The 19,942-nt window shown below is 37.6% G+C and overlaps 1 protein-coding gene across 3 annotated transcripts in view; it reads right to left on the bottom strand.

The window, feature by feature from the left end:
* The window catches only part of Stk3 (serine/threonine kinase 3), a 348,343-nt gene that overhangs the window by 98,127 nt on the left and 230,274 nt on the right, over nt 1-19,942 (bottom strand). The gene's annotated exons all lie outside the window — the stretch shown is intronic.

Raw genomic sequence — 19,942 nt, 5'->3', positions numbered from 1 at the left:
TCTTCCATTTAATAATGATAAAATGGTTATTCTCAACAAGTTAAAGGCACATAGTGACGACTTTTTGTAGGTTACAGCCATTTTCCCCTGATGAACTCAATGAGGCACTTATCTTTCTTATACAAATGCTAGGTCTGAAGTTAAATTAAATTTACAATTTTATCCAAAGTCATGCATTAAATAAGGAGAAAAGCAAGAATTATAACTATTTTTATTTCATACCAAATCTTGACTCTAATTTCCATTACATAAGGCTTTAAATTAGCTGCAGCATTTGTAAGCCCAATTTAAACTGTATTACGGGTTTGCTTAGGCAAGTCACATTTGCTGCATTAACAGACAAGGAAACGGCAGTCAGTCGACTGACCTCTGGAGCCTTTGTTTAATTTTCAGGAACTAGGGTTTCTGCTTTCTGGTTTAGTTCAGTGAGAATACAGGAGAAGTTAACTTTCCAGCAGTTTCTTTTTAATAGCTGAGACTGTAACATTTTGTCATGGCTGCAACTACTTTCTGCCCCAAATGTTACATTTATTTTTGTACACTGAGCCATTTGCCTCTTATAAGCTGCAATGTTAGTTCAACAAGAACTGTAACTTCTGGTTGGTATAACTGGATTCCTATCCTCCATATAGTCTGTGTTGATGTTGAATCTATAAAGGGACAGGGAACAGTTTGCACCTCCAAATTCACAAAATTAGATAAAAAATTATAAGATCACTGATTAAATTTAGAAAAAAAGGTTCCTGTGACATATTAATTTTCTATTTTGCTAAATGATACGAATTTACATATACATGGCAGATTTTTTTAAAGTAGCACAAACAATTCACAAATGTGAGTGCAGATGGAAGATTATTGTTTTATATTAGAAAACTCAAACACTAATAAATTTGGCAATGGTGCTGAAAACCTTTCAGTAACATTTTTTTTAACTTAAAAATCATTAACTCTGAACTCAATTCTTATTTTAGATTACTGTTAATTTGAGCTGATTCTTTACACTTTTAGGACACAACCGTTATTTATAATGTCCCTTCATGTTACGCTTCACTTACATCCACTTTCAGTCCTCAGTGGAGAAAAACATGTTGATGCTTTATAGAGAAATGTCTGCAGAGCAGATGCTCCTCCACTGCAGAGAGAGCAGCCAGTTCCAGTGAGGGACAACAGTGTTCTCCATCAGAGCCGTCATGTGCCGGGAATGCAAAACAGGGCACTGATGGTAACCCAGCTTATGAGTCATAAGGCCCGCACGGGACACAAACATTTGAAAACATTAGTAGGGGATCCTACTCCAGCGCTGGCGCTGCCTCTGCTAGAACAGTCTAAGAAACAATAAGATACTTGTATGAAGTATTTTACATCTGCTCTGTTTACTACCTTAACACTTTCTAAATATCCTGCCATAATATTTGAGGATATTTACACAAAGATCTTAGGAAGCATTTGCAATGCTAATGAGAAAAGGTTATTCTTTTAGTAGATGATCTAGTTAAAATATTCCAACCTTTTAACTTCTCTTTTGGCACCAGGATGCTTCTTCACAACGAAGCCTCCCTTTAGAATTGACATCTACTTGTTTCGCCTTCTGTCTGACATTACCCACTTGGTCTGCAGAACATCATATTAGAATTAACTCAGTGCAGCACCCTAGACAGCAAATGAAAACAACTGTACAGCTGTTCTAGAGGAGTTCATATCACCATCTGAGAGAAAATCTAGCTAGTGGCTCACAATCCCAGAGATAATACTACCCAGAATAGTAAGAAATAAGGCTGCCCTTGCTGCTCAGAGTTAAGCTAGTTGCATAGAAAGCTGGCTCATAGAAATATCAAGAGTAGGAGTGGCCTTTTAGACTAAGAGGGTGTCAACAGAGAAATACTCTGTCTAGAATGCAAACTAAAAAGCGAATATGATACCATAAGGAAATAGCCCCGCTGCTCAGGGAATGTCTTACACATTGGGAGTCTGTATAAACTGTGTGACAGAGAGAGGAATCTTGGAAACTAAAGGATAAATTAGAGAACAAGTCTAAGAGAGAGGCTGGAATAAAGTCATAATTGAGTTCTAGGATATCAAAGGTAATTAGGGCCCATGCTAAGGGGGGCTAAGTATAAGCAGAAATTTTACAAGACAAATTGGAAAAAAAATCATCAGGGCAAAATCATTATTCTGAAAACTATTTTGTACAAATATAGTGGGTCAAAAATAACTTGAATATGATAGATCTAAAGAGACCAAACTGACTATAAAAAGCATGTGTGTGTGCGTGTGTGTGTGTGTGAATGAGATGAAGCAGAGATCAATAGTAGAGTCTTCCCTCCCTTCTCTCTGCACAGCTGACCCTCGAGGCTGGTGACAGTGGTGATTTGAATGGAAAATGGCCCCCGCTGGTTCATGTATTTGAACAGTTGGTTCCCAGATGGTAGCACTGTTTGGGGAGGTTATGGAACTTTAAGACAGACAGCCTTGCTAGAATAAGTATATCACTTGGGGTGGGCTTTGAGAGTTTCATATCCTTACCTCACTTCCAGTTTATTGTGTTGGTTTCCTGACTGATGAAATGCAAGTAGCTGGCTTACTGTCCTGGCTGCCACTGACACGCGCATCTTTTTATTATGTGCTCTCCTTCTGAAACCATGAGCCACAGTAAACTTTCCTTCCATAGTCACTTTTTAGACAGTATTTTATCATAGCAACAGAAAAGTAACTAATTCAGTTTTCATTGACATTAACATACTAACCCTCTGTCAATATACTATATAACATATAGTATATAATATATAATATAAAATATATTATAAGATATACTATATATTATATATTTACAGAGTATATACTATATATTATATATAACATATTATATCTTATATATTTTATAAAATATATTATATACCATGTATTAATTATATAGTATATATTAAATAAATTACATATTATATTGACAGAGGGTTAGTATATTGTTAATGTCAATGAAAAACTGAATTATTTACATATATATAAATAGTTCAGCTAGAAAAGACAAAAAGTCAAAAGGCACCACTGTAAATCTGCTTAAATGTCCCCAGTTATTGAGGAACCCCACCCTAGAGCAAGGGGAGACCGCTGAAGTGACCCTATGGAACAAACCAGTGAATCCCACTTACACACATAGGAAGAATAGCACTTCCTGTCACAGAGAGCCCTATCTGCTGCTTCTGTGCACAGTAGGGCCATTAACAGCTGGTTAAATCTGCTCTCACTAGTTCCATGTTCAACGTAACTATATTATACACTACTGAGAAACACAGAGTATTCTCCTTTAAAGAGTTGCCTTAAGCACTTTTTATATATCTAGCTTGCAAAACAGTATAAAGTCAGTCACTCCTTATTATTAAGACTGGTGGTACCTGGAAATATGCGCAAAGAACGAACTCTCTTCTCATTGCTATTAGCATGTGGTCCTTCTATTGGGATGCAAAACCAGTGCAGCAACATATACAGCTGCTGTCTTGACACACCTGTCTTTCACAAACAGAAACTTGATGGACCCCTAACTCTTTGCCTGTTAGCAGGCATGTCTTAAAATTACATCAACACGTTCAGAAACTCCAGAGGTCATAAAAGACCTGTTCACCAGTAAAACAGACCTAATGGGGAGAAAGGGTGTGGGCAGGGCCTCAGAGGTTCATGATGCAAGACAGGACAAGTTCTTGCCATCACATTAAAAGTTTCCGAACAAGAGATGGTCTTCCATCCCCTGTGCGTAACGCTGAGGTACAACAGAGTAAGCTAAAGGGCTAAAGTAACCCTAACTAGGTCTTTTATTTTTTTCTCTCATAGCCCAAAAGCTGTCAAAAGATTAGAAAAATGTAAAAGGAGCTCATAAAATCAGATGTTTTAGAATAAAAGTTTTAAGACCATTCTATTGCTATAAGCAATTTATACAATGCCCACAAGAGGGCACTACACACAAAAGACTAAAGTTTCATTAACCATAGGGTCACACAAAAGGTTAATATTAACTCGCAATGTTTATCAGAAAACAGACTGGTACCCATTGGTAATTTTTAATCAAGACATTTAAAACTACTAAAATGACCGTGATGCCATTACAGTTTAATAAAAGCACCTACATTTTATAAAAAACACTATTTATACTTCTCAAGGAAAACAGATGTTTTCAACATGTGGCAATTTCCAGAATAAGTTACAAATAATACGTAAAGCTCAAATAATAGTTATTAATTCCACAAATCAATAAAAAATATAATGGTAAATATTCATATTATTATGTTCCAACTCGATTTTATATGAAAATTAAGATTAATCTTATGTTCCTAGAACAAATATTAAGGACTAATTTGTCAGAAAATATTTGCCCTCTATTTATTTATGTTCTTTTGTAAAATTTTAATACATATTTCATAGAATAAATATTACTTGCATATATTTAAAGTTGCTGTATTAAACATTTTTAACAAACAAACTTCAGAAATATACAATACCAAAAAAAGTAGCTCGAAATTACAGGACAAAGGTTAGTCAGGGTAGCAAAAAATAATTCTTCCAACCCAAATATTCACATTTCACTTAAGCCCTGCTAAAGAAAGGTTGAGAATTCCTTAGACAAGATGCTTCAGCCAGTGTTTCAGAATTTATTGGAGTTTGTAATATTTATCTGGATATTTGGTTATTTTAGGAGACCCCAATCCAAACATGAAGCTTACCTATAAACAGCTGATACACCAGATTGAAGGGGATCTCACACACTGTATTTAAACTCATCTTTACATGATGACTGCATCCTACCAGATGAGGGCAGGTAGGAACTTTTCTATTGTGGTGTATGCCAATACTCAAAATACAGAATTCAGATTTTTTTTTCATTAGGAATCTGGAATCTATATAATCTGTGATAATAATCGTTTTTTTTAAACAATCCTAAATAAGGAGTAAAATGCCAGCAAAATCATTATGAAGTATTTATATACAGCGATTCAAAATGTTTACACAGTTAACAGTGTGCTAAGACACACACTTTCTCCTCGACAGAAACGAGGCAGTTATAGTATGACAAGCAGTCACAGAGCTAAAGGTAATGGGCCAAGGGGGACACAGCAGCACATGGCCAGATGAATGAAGCCAAGAAGAAATCAGGTTTAGAAGAAACAATAGCTAAGACACAGGCAAAGCAGCAAGACAGGCCTCTGGCTTTCTTTAAATACTTGGAGCAAGTCCTGGGGACAATACCAACTGTAGAAAACTCACGTTTAAGAGCTTTCTTGATATCACACATACACATATATGCATAATTGTCTGCCTATGAGATGAATTATTTGGATGAGTTGTGAATATTTGATATTAAAAATAACACTAAAGCAATGAATTACCCACAAAAGCATATACAGTACTTATTTCAGCTACAGTGTCAAAATACAGTCAAAGTGAAAGAACAAAGCTTCTGATTATTCTATTAAAAAAATTGGTTGTGATATATAACAATAGTCAAAAGAGAGCTCCAGTTTTGCTCTAAAAAGGAAAGGCCCAGAAGAAAGTGTAGACTAAGTCAAGAAGAAAACAGAAAAGGAGAGTTTTGAGAAGTACCTTTACAGACAAAGCAATAGAGACAATCCCTCTTTCTTATGTACACACAAACCTGCAGGGTGCTATCTGCATCAGGACCGCTATCAATTTAAGCTGTCCTACTCATGAGTTGTGGACTGCCTACAGGCTATAACTATACCAGTATATCAGCATTTAGAAGTCTCATATGAAAACCTCATCAAGTAAATGGATATGGAAAGGATATAAAACACAAGAGCATCATACAAAATTCAACTGCTTCCCTCTATGTCACTAATATATAACTGAAACTAAAAATTAAGACTATTTTCAGTAACATGAGAAAAACTAAAATACCATATTTGGGTATAATATATGTGTGTGTGTGTGTGTGTGTGTGTGTGTGTGTGTGCACATAAGATCCGTGCGCACTGGTTCAATAAAGAAAGATCTAAGCAAATATAGTCCATGGTGATGGACTAGGAAAGTAAATATTGCTATGATGACATTTCTTTCTAGTTTTCAGTGCTTTGCTTATTTTGTTTTTGAGACACTGTCTTGCTAGATACTCCAAGTAGAGTATCTGGACTTTGCTCAATAGGCTATCCTTCAATTACTCATAATCCACTTCTGTTTTAATCAGGATCTTATTGCTATGAAGAGACGTTATGACTACAGAAATTCTTATAAAGGAAAACATTTAACTGGGGGTGGCTTACAGATCCAGAGGTTTAGTCCATTGTTGTCATGGTGGAAACATGGCAGGTATGGTGCTGGAGAAGGAGCCAAGAGTTCCACATCTGCATCGGCAGGTAGCAGAGAGAGAGAGCTACTGGGTGAGACCTGAGCTTCTGAAACCTCAAAACCCACCCACACTGACATTTCTTCCAACAAGGCCACACCTATTCTAACAGGGCCACAACTATTCCAACAAGGCCATACACTCCCTGGTGACCACGCATTCAAATCTATGAGTCTTATTCAAACCCCTCCACCCCACCTCTGCCTCACACATACTTACAGGCATATATCACCATGCACAACAAAAGGTCTTTCGCTTCTGACAATATCTACATTTAATTTCAACTCAATAAAAACTTTCAGTTTAATATGTAAATGTAGATAAAATGATACTGAATAACAAGAGCCAGCTCCATGAATAAAGGACAGTAACACTGTCTTGTTTTACAACTTCAAAAATCTAGATGTCAGGGGGAAAAAGACTGATGCAGCAACAATGATGTGGGAGGAAGAGCTCAGAATGAGATCACAAATGTGGTCAATTGACTTCTGAAAGATGAACAAAGGCAACTCAGTGGAGAAAGGATGGTCTTTAAATGATTGGACTGGAGCAATTGGACAGTCATAATAAAGGGAGGAGGCCTAGGTACAAATGTCAAAGCTCTTACAAGAATTAGTTTAATATATACCATAGACCTTAAAAGTTACAGAAGAAAACTCAAGGAAAAAACTCTGTATATGATGCTGAATTCACAGAACTAATGAGCACAACTCTAGGAAAAGGGAAAAGTTTGTGTGTGTGTGTGTGGGGGGTGCTTTGAAGGATAGTAATACTTCTGAAAAGGAAAGATAAGATAGTGGGAAAATATTGGCAAAGAACATACCTTAAAACAATTTTGTAGCCGAAGCACACAAAGAACTCTTAACAAATGAGTATTGCAAAACCTCAATTCATTAAAGTAGGGAAAGCAGTAAGCAAGAAACTGTGTTAAAGAGGAAAGATAAATGGGAATAAACACAAAAAGGCACTCCACACCTATAACATTAGAGAATCAGAAATTATGTCGGAAAACACATACAAACCTATTAGAATAACTAAAATGCAAACTGACAATATGAATTTCTCCCATATTATATTAACAAGAACTCTTATTCATTGTTGGTAGAAATACAAACTTTGGAGTTGAACTGAAAGTTTCCCACAAAGCTAAACATGCAGTAAAAACTTCAATTCTAGGAAGTTTTAGTTTTGTTGCTGTAATAAAATACCCTTACAAAAGCAACTTAGAGAAGACACGGCTTATTCAGCTCACAGTCCATCACTGTGGGGAGCACAATGGCAGAAACTTAAGACCGCTGTTCACACTGCACCCACACCGAGATACGGGCGAGAAGTGGTTAATACAGTCATGGTATTTACACTCTCACACAGTTCAGAATCCCCTTCCTAGGGAATGGTGACACCCACAGAGACAAGATTTCTCATCTCAATTAATGTAATCAATAATATTCACCATAGGCCTAGTTAGAAGCTAGCCCTCTAGATGATTCTAGACTGTGTAAAGTTGGCAATTAAAACAATCACAGGGATTTACTTAACTGACTTGAAAACTTACATCCACACAAAAGCCAATAAAGCAAATATTCACAGGAAATATATTTGTAATTGCCCCAAGCTAGTAAGAAACCAATATATTCAATAGGTTGATAAATAAACTGTGGTACAATTGAGCAAAATTATGTGATTTACAAAGAAGTTATGAAGCTTCAAAAAATAAATGGAGAAATATGAAGTACACGTTAAGAAAAAGAAGACAATATACAAATGCTATATATAATTCCTATTATACAGTATTTCAGAAAAAGGCATAAGTAGAACAGATCAGCATCTGCAAGTTTAAGGACTGAGGAAATCTGAATATAAGTAAAGAGGTTGTGTGTTTTCACAAAGTCTTGCTATGGAGCTTAGGCAGGCCTCAACCTTGAGATCCTCCAACCTCAGCCTTCCAGGTGCTGGGATTACATTGCATTCAACCTCCACAGTGATTTTTTTTTTAAGGGTGATGAAATAATTTTGTTTCTTACTGTAATGGTAAATGTGTGATACCAAATCAACAGAACATTACATCATAACAAGGAAACCTTAAGGAGGGCTAGAGAAGACTGTCCGTAAAGTCACAGGGGCCTGAGCTCAATAATAGCCACATTGAAAGGAGCCAGGCCTGGTAGTGTGTGCTTGTAATCCCCATGTTGGAGAAGTGATAAAAGCTAGATCCCTGGGGCTTGCTGGCCATATACTCTAGCCTACTTGGTGAACTCCAAGCCACTGAGAGACCTTGCCTCATAAAAGGCTGTATGGTAACCAAAGCATAACACACACACACACACTTACACAGACATAAAGCATGCACAAGGATATACTCAGAGAGTATACAAAACATTTACCTTGAAGTTAAGGGACCCAAGAATAGAAAACAAAAAGTGAAGAAAACAAAAGCTGAGCTATATTGTAAATGTATGAAAGAAGCGTATTTGTATTATTCAAGAATGTATTATTGAAGCTTATTTGGAGAAGGGACACTAACAACTTTAGAACTGAAAGAAAACCAAAAAGACAAAAGGAACTGTATGTTTGGACTATAGTGTAATTGTCACCCCTCATCAAAGAAGCAGCTCTTTGCAGATAAGGGAGACTACCACAAAAACAACAGATGATGGGGTTCTCATCCTCAAAAAATACATCTATAACATAACTCCTGAACTTAAAACTCAGGGAACATCATGAAAGAGAGGGTGGAAAGATTTTAAACCCAGAGGAGCAGGAAGTCTGTTCTTTCCTCCTAGAAATGACACAGAAGCTAAGCTCATGATATCACAGCATCATGGCTGCCTAATCAAGGCCATAACAGTGGCAATACTAAGAGACTAGCTAATATAAGATGGGGGATTTCACGGGGCTTCAGCTATAGACAAGAAATTTAGAGCTAATGACTGCTGAGCACAAGAGAATTGCTCTTCTCAGGGATGAGACCCAAACTGGTTATACAGTACCATGTGGTCAGCTTTAAAATCACATATAACAAGCAAAACTAAACAGACATAACAAGCTGTATTTTTATAGGTGTGTCTGTCTGTCTGTATTTGTGAACTAACAGTAGTCATTAAAAACAAAAAACAAAACAAACAAACAAAAAACAAGAAGTTGGGCACGATGGCCCACAACAGTAATCCCAGTACTTGGGGAGGCAGAGTTCAAGGCCAACCTGGTTTACAATGTCTAGGACAGCCAAGGCTCCACAGAAAAACCCTGTCTCCAAGAACAAAACAAAACAAAATAAAGCCATGAATTAGAGAGGAAAGATGGGTGGCGGGGGTGGTAGTGGTAAGGGTGTGCGTGGCGGCACTGAAGAGAATAGCAGAAATGATATGATTATATTTTAACTAAAATAAAAGACAAATAACCAGATAGATAGATAGATAGATAGATAGATAGATAGATAGATACACAGAGATAGGTAGGTAGGTAGGTAGATAGATAGATAGATAGATAGATAGATAGATAGATAGATGTAGGCATCTAATCTTTCTTCCATTGTATGGTTTTGGCTTCTTTGTCAAAAATCAGGTGTCCATTAAGTGTGTGGGTTTATTTCTGGGTCTTCTATTCGATTCCATTGATTCACCATTTTGTTTTTTGCCAGCACCATGCATTTTTTATTAATGTTGTTCTATAGTACAACTTGACATCACGATCCAGAAGATCCTTTATTGTACTGGATTGTTTTAGCAATTCTGGGTTTTTTGTTTTTTCATATGAAATTGAGAATTGTTCTTTCAAAAAAAATTGTAAAAAATTGTGTAGGTATTTTGATGGCAATTGCATTGCATCTGTAGATTGCTTTAGGCAGGGTGGCCATTTTCACTATGTTAATCCTCCAGATCCATAAACATGAGATATCTTTCCATCTTCTCATATCTTCTTCAGTTTCTTTCTTCAGAGACTTGAAGTTTTTTTCATACAGGTCTTTCACTTGCTTGGTTAAGAGTTATACCAAGGTACTTTATGTTATTTGTGGCTACTGTGAAGGGTGTTGTTTCCCTAATTTCTTTCTCAGCCTGTTTGTCTTTTGTATATAGGAGGGCTTCAGACGTTTTTGAGTTAATTTTGAATCCAGCCACTTTGCTGAAGGTGTTTATCAGCTGAAGGAGCTCTCTGGTAGAAATTTTGGGGTCACTCATGTATGCTATCATATCATCTGTGAATAGTGATATTTTGACTTCTCCCTTTCCAAATTTATGTCACTTTTATCTCCTTTAGTTTTCTTATTGCTCTAGCTAGGACTTCAAGAACTATGTTGAAGAGATACAGAGACAGAGTGGGCAGCCTTTGCCTTGTCCCATTCAATAAGGACATTTTCTCAACTATGTTTTTAGCAGCTTTAGTCATAATAACCAGAATCTGGAAACAACCTAGATGTTCCTTAATGGAGGAATGGACACAGAAAGTGTGGTACATTTACACAATGGAATACTACTCAGCAATTAAAAACATGAAATTTGCAGGCAAATGGTGGGAACTAGAAAAGATCATCCTGAATGAGGTAACTCAGAAGCAGAAAGACACATATCATATATACTCACTTAGACATATAATACAGGATAAATATACTAAAATCTATAGTCCATAGAAGCAAAACAACAAGAAGGACCACAGGGAAGATCGTCACTCAGAAGGGCAAACAGGATAGACATCAGAAGTACAAGAAGACAAAGAACAGGACAGAAGCCTTCCACAGAGGACCTCTGAAAGACTCTACCCACCAAGGTATCAAAGGAGATAATGAGACTCATAGCCAACATTTGGGCGGAGTGCCAGAATCTTAATAGAACAAGAGGGTGATAGAAAGACCTGGAGGGGACAGAAACTCCACAAGGATTACAACAGAACCAAAAAACCTGGGCCCAGGGGCCCCTGCAGAGACCCTTTTAACCAAGGACCATGCATGGAGAGGACCTAGACCCCCTGTTCAAAGGTAGCCCACTGGCTGCTCAGTTTCCAAGTGGGTTCCCTTTTATGAGGAGCAGGGGCTGTCTCTGATATGGAATCAGTTTTGGCTCTTTGATCACCTCCCCCTGGGGGGTACAGCCTTGCCAGGCCACAGAGGAAGATGATGCAGCCAGCACTGATGAGACATGATAGGCTAGGGTCAGACAGAAGTGGAGGAGGACCTCCTCTATCAGGGCACTAGGGAAAGGGCAGAGGGGAAGAAGAGAGATGGTGAGTGGGACAGGGAAGAGATGAAGGAGTGGGCTGCAGTGGGGATACAAAGTGAATAATTTTTAATAAATAAATGTATAAATAAATTTAAAAATAAAAAAGGAAAATAGGTAAGTAAATAGGGAGAACAGATAAAACTCCTATCTTTTCCCTGAAGAAAGTGGAACATAATCCAGCATTCTGTGCAGCGTGCAATGTGCTGTGACTGACTTATGAGGACTACACTATGGAAAGGCAAAGGGAGCAACTGTACTATTAAAATCTAGCAAGCGCACTGTCAGCCAGGAAACTGCAGCTAACACCAACAATGATAAACCATGCTGACAGAAAGAATTCTTTAAAGAAACATTTGTTTTGTGCTCAACTGTGTCTGTGTGTCTAGGTGTGGGCATGCACAGATGAGTGATGTGCTTGCACAGGTCAGAGGAGGATACAGAATCCTCTCAAGAGCAGTGTGTGCTTTTCACAGCTGAGCTATCTCGCCCAGCTTCCAGAAAGTACTCTGATATGCTATGATAAATCTTTTACTCTGTGTCTTCTTCCAAAACCAGTAATTGTATTCTCATTGTCAGAAAAGAGGGCAAACACCCAGTTGAGATCCCTCAAAACTATTCATGCTATCAAAACAAGAAAACCCTAAAAAGGTACCCTTGGAAATAAGGCAGTAGTGCAGTATTCTGGTTAATCCTGAAGCAGGTAAGAAAATTAGATAAAAATCAAGTAAATGTAGTTAGAGACTTTATTTTAAAGTTAAAGTTTTGGGGCTGGAGAGATGGCTCAGAGGTTAAGAGCACTGGCTGCTCTTCCAGAGGTCCTGAGTTCAATTTCCAGCCACCACACGGTGGCTCAGAACCATCTATAATGAGTTCTGGTGTCCTCTTCTGGTGTGCAGGTGTACATGCAGACAACATTGTATAAATAAATAAATAAAGCTAAAGTTTTAAATTGTATAAAGGTACTATACAATAAGATGTTCATAAAAGAGTAAACTGAAATTGAGGTATATGAAACTATTATTTTTGCAATTATTCTATAAATGTAAAACTATTAAAAACTAAAAACTTAATAAAAAATGGAAACTGAAACAATCCTTTCATTTCATAATCAAACATTTTTCCTGAGTGTGTGGCATCACTAATTCAAGGCTAGTTAACCAGCAGGACAATGGATGTCATGCTGGCTGTACTAGCACCCAAGACAGAGCTTCTAACCATTCTTGATGTCTCAGATTCCAGATTCTCAAATTGAAACCAACAAGCAAGAATTCTAAAGGCAAAAGCTCATCACTACTGTGGTTCAAATGTACAGAGAGACACAATCAAACAAGTCACCTATTATATACTCACTGTAACAAGCATCACATATCCCTGGAAATAAATTTTGACAGTAGAAAAAAACTAAATCATACTGACCTAAAGAAATTTGTATATGCACAACAACTATTCATTTCATTATTAACAAGCTTTTTAAATAAAAATTTTTATTTTTTATATTAATCACAGGTTATTTACTTTGTATCACAGCTGTAGCCCCATCCGGCATTCCCTCCCAATCCCACCATCCCTCCCTCATCTCCTTCCTGCCCCTTTCCAAGTCAATAAGCTTTTTAATAATCTCTTATGAGAATATTTAGAGAATCCTTAGTAAAATTCCGTGTGTGTATGTTTACAAACAGGACTAGGTAAATTAAGCAGCCACTGCTTTACAATAGCACCTTTTCTTCTAAACTCACATGGCAGGGCCCATCCGTATAGACTTGTTCTCTACTCCACCCAGTATTCCTTGCTAACAGCCAAATGTATTTCAAAGCTATGCTTTATTAAAAAGAGCCAATCTGTTAATAAATATGCTTTAAAAGGCAGACTTGCCATAGGGTAGTCAGGAAGTTATAATAAATACGAACAAATATGGAACAAATATTAATCTACTCACACTAAAGATGTGCTAGTATCTTACATCAATGTAAGAAATAAATTATTTTTTATGTAGCACACCGAAGTTTTAACCCTGTTGGGAAATGAAAAATAAAGATATTTGTCATTAAACAGTAAGTATATACTGCAGAAATCTATGTCTGTAATTTGACTAATTAAAAAATCTGTACAATTATTCCAGCATCACTCAAGATAAGCTGTTTCAAGGGTACATATAAGAATCATGATTACTCCTTGCTGTCCCTCACACGCCGATCCTAGCTATGGAGTTTAGAGCACTGTGCCTCATACTATGTGCTGGTAAGCTCCAGAATGACAGACAGAGGCTATGAGAGGGAAGAAGGAGCCCATCAATCATGAAAAGTGGACGAAAGGGGTTGGAGTCTACTAGGGGTGGAGAGGTCTAAACAGGAATGGAGGTACCAAGGTTTGGAAGAGGCGTGAGAAGAAGGAAGGGCAACCAAAACTAAGGACAAATGAAAAAGCTACATAGAAACCTACTATTTCATGAGCTAATTAAAAATATAATCATAAAAATATCTGAATGTTATTCTCAGAAGCCATAGCTTCTTAAACCAAACCCCCCAGACATTGGATGCCTCACAACAGACTGTTGGGGAATCCCAACAAAGGTCCCCAATCAAAATAGACTGTTGCTATTGCTCTCTGCTGTCCACCAGAACTTGGCCTGATTGCTGAAGAAAGCACATGCAATGACTGAAGGTCAAGCAGAAATCAAGTTGGAAGCTTTCCCCAGCCTGGGTAGCCTTCAGGGTCTAAAAAGGTGCTATTCAAGCTGCCTGGAAAAAGCTATCAACAGTCTTACTCAGCTATAAATCTTATGGGCTACAATAATGACCTACCAGGCAAAATGTATTCTATAGTGAAAACAGTAGTATGACTCCGGGAACCCCCAACCCCTCCATTGGCGAGAGTTCATGGCTGGTCCTGTAAGCCTGCTCAGAACCCCTAACTAACGAGGTCAGAGGCCTGAGGGTTACCGTAATAAACATTCACGTTGTCCAAGTGTCTTCTAAATATTCATGTTTATACCTACAGATTAGTTATTTTTCTAGCCTTCATCAGAGAAGTTTCCTACTAAAACAGGTAAGAGTTAATGCAGAAACTCAAACGATACAAAGTAATACTGGAGTGTTCGGGCCTCAACTAGGAAAGCGATAGCAAGCGTTCAACCTCTGAAGATCAGGGGACATCACAGAAGAGGAGGCAAAAATTATCTAAGAGCCAAGGATGGGAACTGTACAGCTGACAAATGTGTACTGGACATGATACAGCCACTGCACTCAGGAACTCCCTGAGGTATTATTATTTGCATAATACCTGTACACGATTGGCCAACTACCATTTCATGATAAGGGAGGACAGACCACGAGACCTTCACCTTCCAGAAGGCCTACTCAAGCAATTAGTGCTTGTTGAGGGAGAGGTGTCACTGCCTTCCGTTGTATAGTTCCTGTGAAAACCTTATGACCTAGGCACAAGCTAGCACTTCCAGTTAAAGACAGTGAGCCATACACAGAAGACATGACAGCTGGAGAGGGGAACAGTGGGGAAAGGGGACCAGTGGGAGGAGATGAGAGACAAGATGGGGAGAAGGGTGCCAATGGGAGGAGATGAGAGACAAGATGATTGAGGGGATGTGAAAATGATCACAATTTATTATTAAATGTATGAAGTTGTTGATAAAAAGGGACATGACTCACATTCATGAGGCACGCTTTCTCATATTCTATACCTTTGTGGAATAAAAAAAAATTAAGGGTTAAGTACATAGTCACAGGTATAAATAACTAATTTTTTAATGACATATTTTGAAGTGGTTATTAAATACCGCATTTTCCAAAAGCCACACTGAAAATTGGTGGATACATAAAGCTAATTTTAGGTGACTAATTTTTCTCCAACTATAGTAAGCTAAACTATATAGAAGAAAATTAAATTTGGAAAAATGCTTTATTATTATTTCTATAACTCATACATTGTCTGAAAATTTCACTCATTCAGAATGAAAAAGTAAGAGTCACATTTGGCCTAAGTATGACTAGTGAATATAAGAGATAAATATATCTTAAGGAAACTCAATATGATAAATTTTAAAGTTCTAAAAATTTGAAAGAAGCAAAATTTTCCTTCAATATTTATTTTTACAAAAAGTTTCATTGATCAAATGTCAAACTTGTATTCTGTCCTGTTACTGCAATGACTGGACAAGCTGGTGTCTGGACTAGAGATAGTAAAGGTGGTCACTGTTACAAGTACAGGTCCTCTGAGCTAGAAGTTAATGTAAGGAAAACCTAGCAACATAAATCTGCCCCATGATGAAAAGCCTTTCATCTTTGAAATAATAAAAGGAGGGATCAGGAGGAAAGTTGACATTGAAAACAGATGGGACCCAAAACATCTATCTAAAACTTTCTGCCATATCCCAAAAAAGTCAACCTTCGGTACCTTGCCTCAGTAAGTTTCAGCCAAATGAATTCCCAAACTGTATCAAGTCCAAAAGAAGAATCCACAACTGTCATGAGCCAAAGTAAGCAAGGTAAGCTGTGACTTACAATAAGAGATTATAAAACAACAACCTTCACTCCACAAATAGAAATGGTAAGTTAATCACATTACCAATTAGCACAGCCATCATCCTGCAGCTGTTCTATGGGAGAACAGACCTTGAGGGCAGGCCAAAATTTTACTACTCCACAACCTAGAACAAGCTTTTTTGTAAGAGAACCGCCACTCATTCAAAGACAGTATCGTGTCTTATATGTTAACACTAAAATCTTGATATAAACTGCCTTACTTGTGTTTAATTATTTTTGTAATACTACAAAAGTTTGCCCCTCCTTTTTTGGATAACTGTAATTTACAACCTGGCAGAATAAAGGAGAATGTTACTAACTCATGGGTACTCACAAAGGTTTTTTGTTTTTGTTGTTGCTTTTTTAATTTATTTATTCTTCTCTCCTATATTACATCCCTACTGTAATTTTCCTTCCCTCCACTCATCCCAAACCCCTACTTCTCTCCCCCAGATCTACTCCTCCATTTCTCTTCAAAAACAAGAGCAGGCCACCCAGGGATATCAACTGAACTTGGCATAACAAGTTACAATAAACTAGAGACAAACCCTCTCATCAAGGCTGGACTCGGCAACCTAGTAGGAGGAAAAGGGTCCTAAGAGGAGGCAAAGAGTCAGAGACCATTCCTGCTCCCACTGATAGAAGTCCCAGAAGAACACTACGCTATACAACTGTAACATACATGCAGAGGACCTAGATAAGACACATGCATGTTCTGTAATTGTCAACTCAGTCTTTGAGAGACCCTGTGAGCCATGGTTAGTTGATTCTGTGGGCCATGTTATTCTGGTGTCCTCAACCACTCTGACTCCTACAATCCTCCCCTTCTCCAGGATTCCTAAGCTCCACTTAGTGTGGATCTCTGCATCTGGTCTCATCAGTTGCTAGAAGAAGCCTTTCAAATGACACCTGGGTTAGGCACCAATCTATGACTATAGCAGAATAATCATTAGGAATACTTTCATTTACTTATTTATTTATTTTTGCCAGTCCTCTTTGGTTCTATCCTTTGGTCTCTGGGCTGTTAAACCTCTGATTACTGGCCATTCAGTCAGTGTAGGACATGGCTTCCTCTCTTGGGTTGAACATCAAGTTGGACCAATCACTGGTTGGCCACCCACAAATTCTGTGCCACCATTACCCCAGCACATTTTGCAGATAAGACAGATTGTAAGTCAAAGGTTTTGTGGTTAGGTTGTTGTCCCAACCCTACTGTTAGGAGATTTGCCTTGTTATAAAAGATGGCCAGTTCAGGACAATGTTATTTACCTCTGGGTCTTTAATTCAATCTCACTCCACTGATCAACCTATCTTTTTTTTATCACAGTTTTTTTTGTTTTGTTTTGTTTTTTACTACACTTCTGTATTACAACTTGAAATAATGGATGCTGACACTTCTGGAAGTTCTTTTATTGGCTATTGTGAAGGTGTTATTTTCCTTAATTCTTTCTCAGACTGTTGGTCATTTGTATATAGGAAGGCTACTGATTTTGAGTTAATCTTGTATCTAGCCACCTCACTAAAGGTGTTTATCAGCTATAGGGGTTACTTATATATAGTATCACATCATTTGTGAATAATGATGCTTTGATGTTTTCCTTTACAATTATTATCCCTTTGATCTCCTTCTTATTCCTAGAGCTAGAAATTCAAGTGCTATATTTAATATATATGGAGAGAGTGGACAGCCTTGTCCTGTTACTGATTTTAATGGAATTGTTTTGAGTTTCTCTCCATTTAATTTGATGTTGGCTAGCCACTAACTATAAATTTCCTTTATTATATTTAGTTATGGGTTTTGTATCCCTGATCTCTCCAAGACTTTTAACATGAAGGAGTGTTGGATTTGGGCAAAGATTTTATCAGTACCTTATGAGATGGTCATGTTTTTTGTTTGTTTGTTTGTTTGTTTGTTTTTCCTTTCAGTTTGTTTATATGGTGGATTACATTGACTAATTTCTGTATGTTGAACCATCCCTGAATCTCTGGGATAAAGCCTACTTGATGATTTCTTTGATAGGTTCTTGGATTTTGTTATGTATTTTACGCTATAACTTTACATCTATGTTCTTGCAGGAAATTAATTTGTTATTCTCTTTGTTAGTCTTTGTGTGGTCTGGGTATTGGGATGACTGTGGCATCATAAAATAAATTTGGCAATATTCTTTTTATTTCTATTTTGTGGACTAACTTGAGAAATATTGGCATTACCTCCTCTTTAAAAGTCTGCTACAATTCTACACTAAAACCATGTGGCCTTGGCCTTTGCTGTTGTTGTTGGAAGATGTTAGGGGTCTATTTAAATTGTTTATCTGATCTTGATTTAACTTTGGTAATGGCATCTATCAAGAAAATTATCCTATAATATATGTCTATGTGAGTGAGTATATACTGTGTGCGTCTTTCTGCTTCTTTTCCACTCAGGATGATCTTTTCCAGATCCCACCATTTACCTGCAAATTTCATGATTTCCTTGTTTTTTATTGCTGAGTAATAATTCATTGTGTAGATGTACCACAATTTGTGCATCCATTCCTCCACTGAGGGGCATCTGGGCTGTTTCCACCTTCTGGCTATTACAAATAAGGCTGCTACAAACATGGTTGAGCAAATGTCCTTATTGTGTACTTGAGACTCTTTTGGGTATATGCCTAGGAGTGGTATAGTGGATCTTGAGGAAGCATTATTCCTAGTTGTCTGAGAAAGTGCCAGATGGCTTTCCAGAGGGGTTGTACAAGTTTACATTCCTACCAGCAGTGGAGGAGGGTTCCCCTTTCTCCACAACCTCTCCAGCATGTGTTGTTACTTGAGTTTTTGATCTTAGCCATTCTGATGGGGGTAAGGTGATATCTTAGGGTTGTTTTGATTTGCATTTCCCTTATGATTAAGGACGTTGAACATTTCTTTAGGTGTTTCTCTGTCATTTGATATTCCTCTATTGAGAATTCTCTGTTTAGCTCTGTACTCCATTTTTTAATTGGATTTGTTGGATTTAACGTGATTTGTTGGTGTTTAACTTCTTGAATTCCATATATATATATATATATATATATATATATGTATGTATACTGGATATTAGTCCTCTGTCAGATATAGGGTTGGTGAAGATCCTTTCCCCATTTGTAGGCAGTCGTTTTGTTTTGGTGACAGTGTCCTTTGCTAATCAAGACAGAGGACTATTGCTAAAATGCTCAATTCCTATCCAGAAAGGCAAAGAGGATAGATATCAAAAGAAGGAGAAAAGAGGGAACAAATCAGGAGCCTGATACAGAGGACCTCTGAAAGCCTCTGCCCTGCAGACTATCAATGCAGATGCTGAGACTTATGGGCAACCTTTGGGCAGAGTGCAGGGAATCTTATGAAAGAAGTGGGAAACAGTAAGATGTGGAGAGGACAGGAGCTCCACAAGGAGAGCAAAAGAACCAAAAAATCTGAGCACAGGAGTCTTTCCTGAGACTGATACTCCAACCAAAGACTATGCATGGAGATAACCTAAGACCCCTGCACAGATGTAGCCCATGGCAGTTCAGTATCCAAGTGGGTTCCATTGTAATAGAAACAGGGACTGTCTCTGACATGAACTGATTGGCCTGCTCTTTAATTAGCTCCCCCGGAGGGGGAAGCAGCATTACCAGGCCACAGAAGAAGACAATACAGCCACTCCTGATGAGACTTAATCGACTAGGATCAGAAGGAAGGAAAAGAAGACCTCCCCTATCAGTGGACGTGGGGAGGAGCAGAGGGTGGAGGAAAGGAGAGATTGGCAAGGGAGGAGGAGGAGAACCACAGCGGGGATACAAAGTGAGTAAAGTGTAACTAATAAAGAATTAAAAAAAAATTAAAGCAGA

This window comes from Meriones unguiculatus, chromosome 1, assembly GCF_030254825.1.
Source record: "Meriones unguiculatus strain TT.TT164.6M chromosome 1, Bangor_MerUng_6.1, whole genome shotgun sequence".
NCBI classification, from domain to species: Eukaryota; Metazoa; Chordata; class Mammalia; order Rodentia; family Muridae; genus Meriones; species Meriones unguiculatus.
The sequence above is the reverse complement of the archived record's forward strand: the minus strand, read 5'-3'. Positions and strand labels throughout refer to the sequence as shown.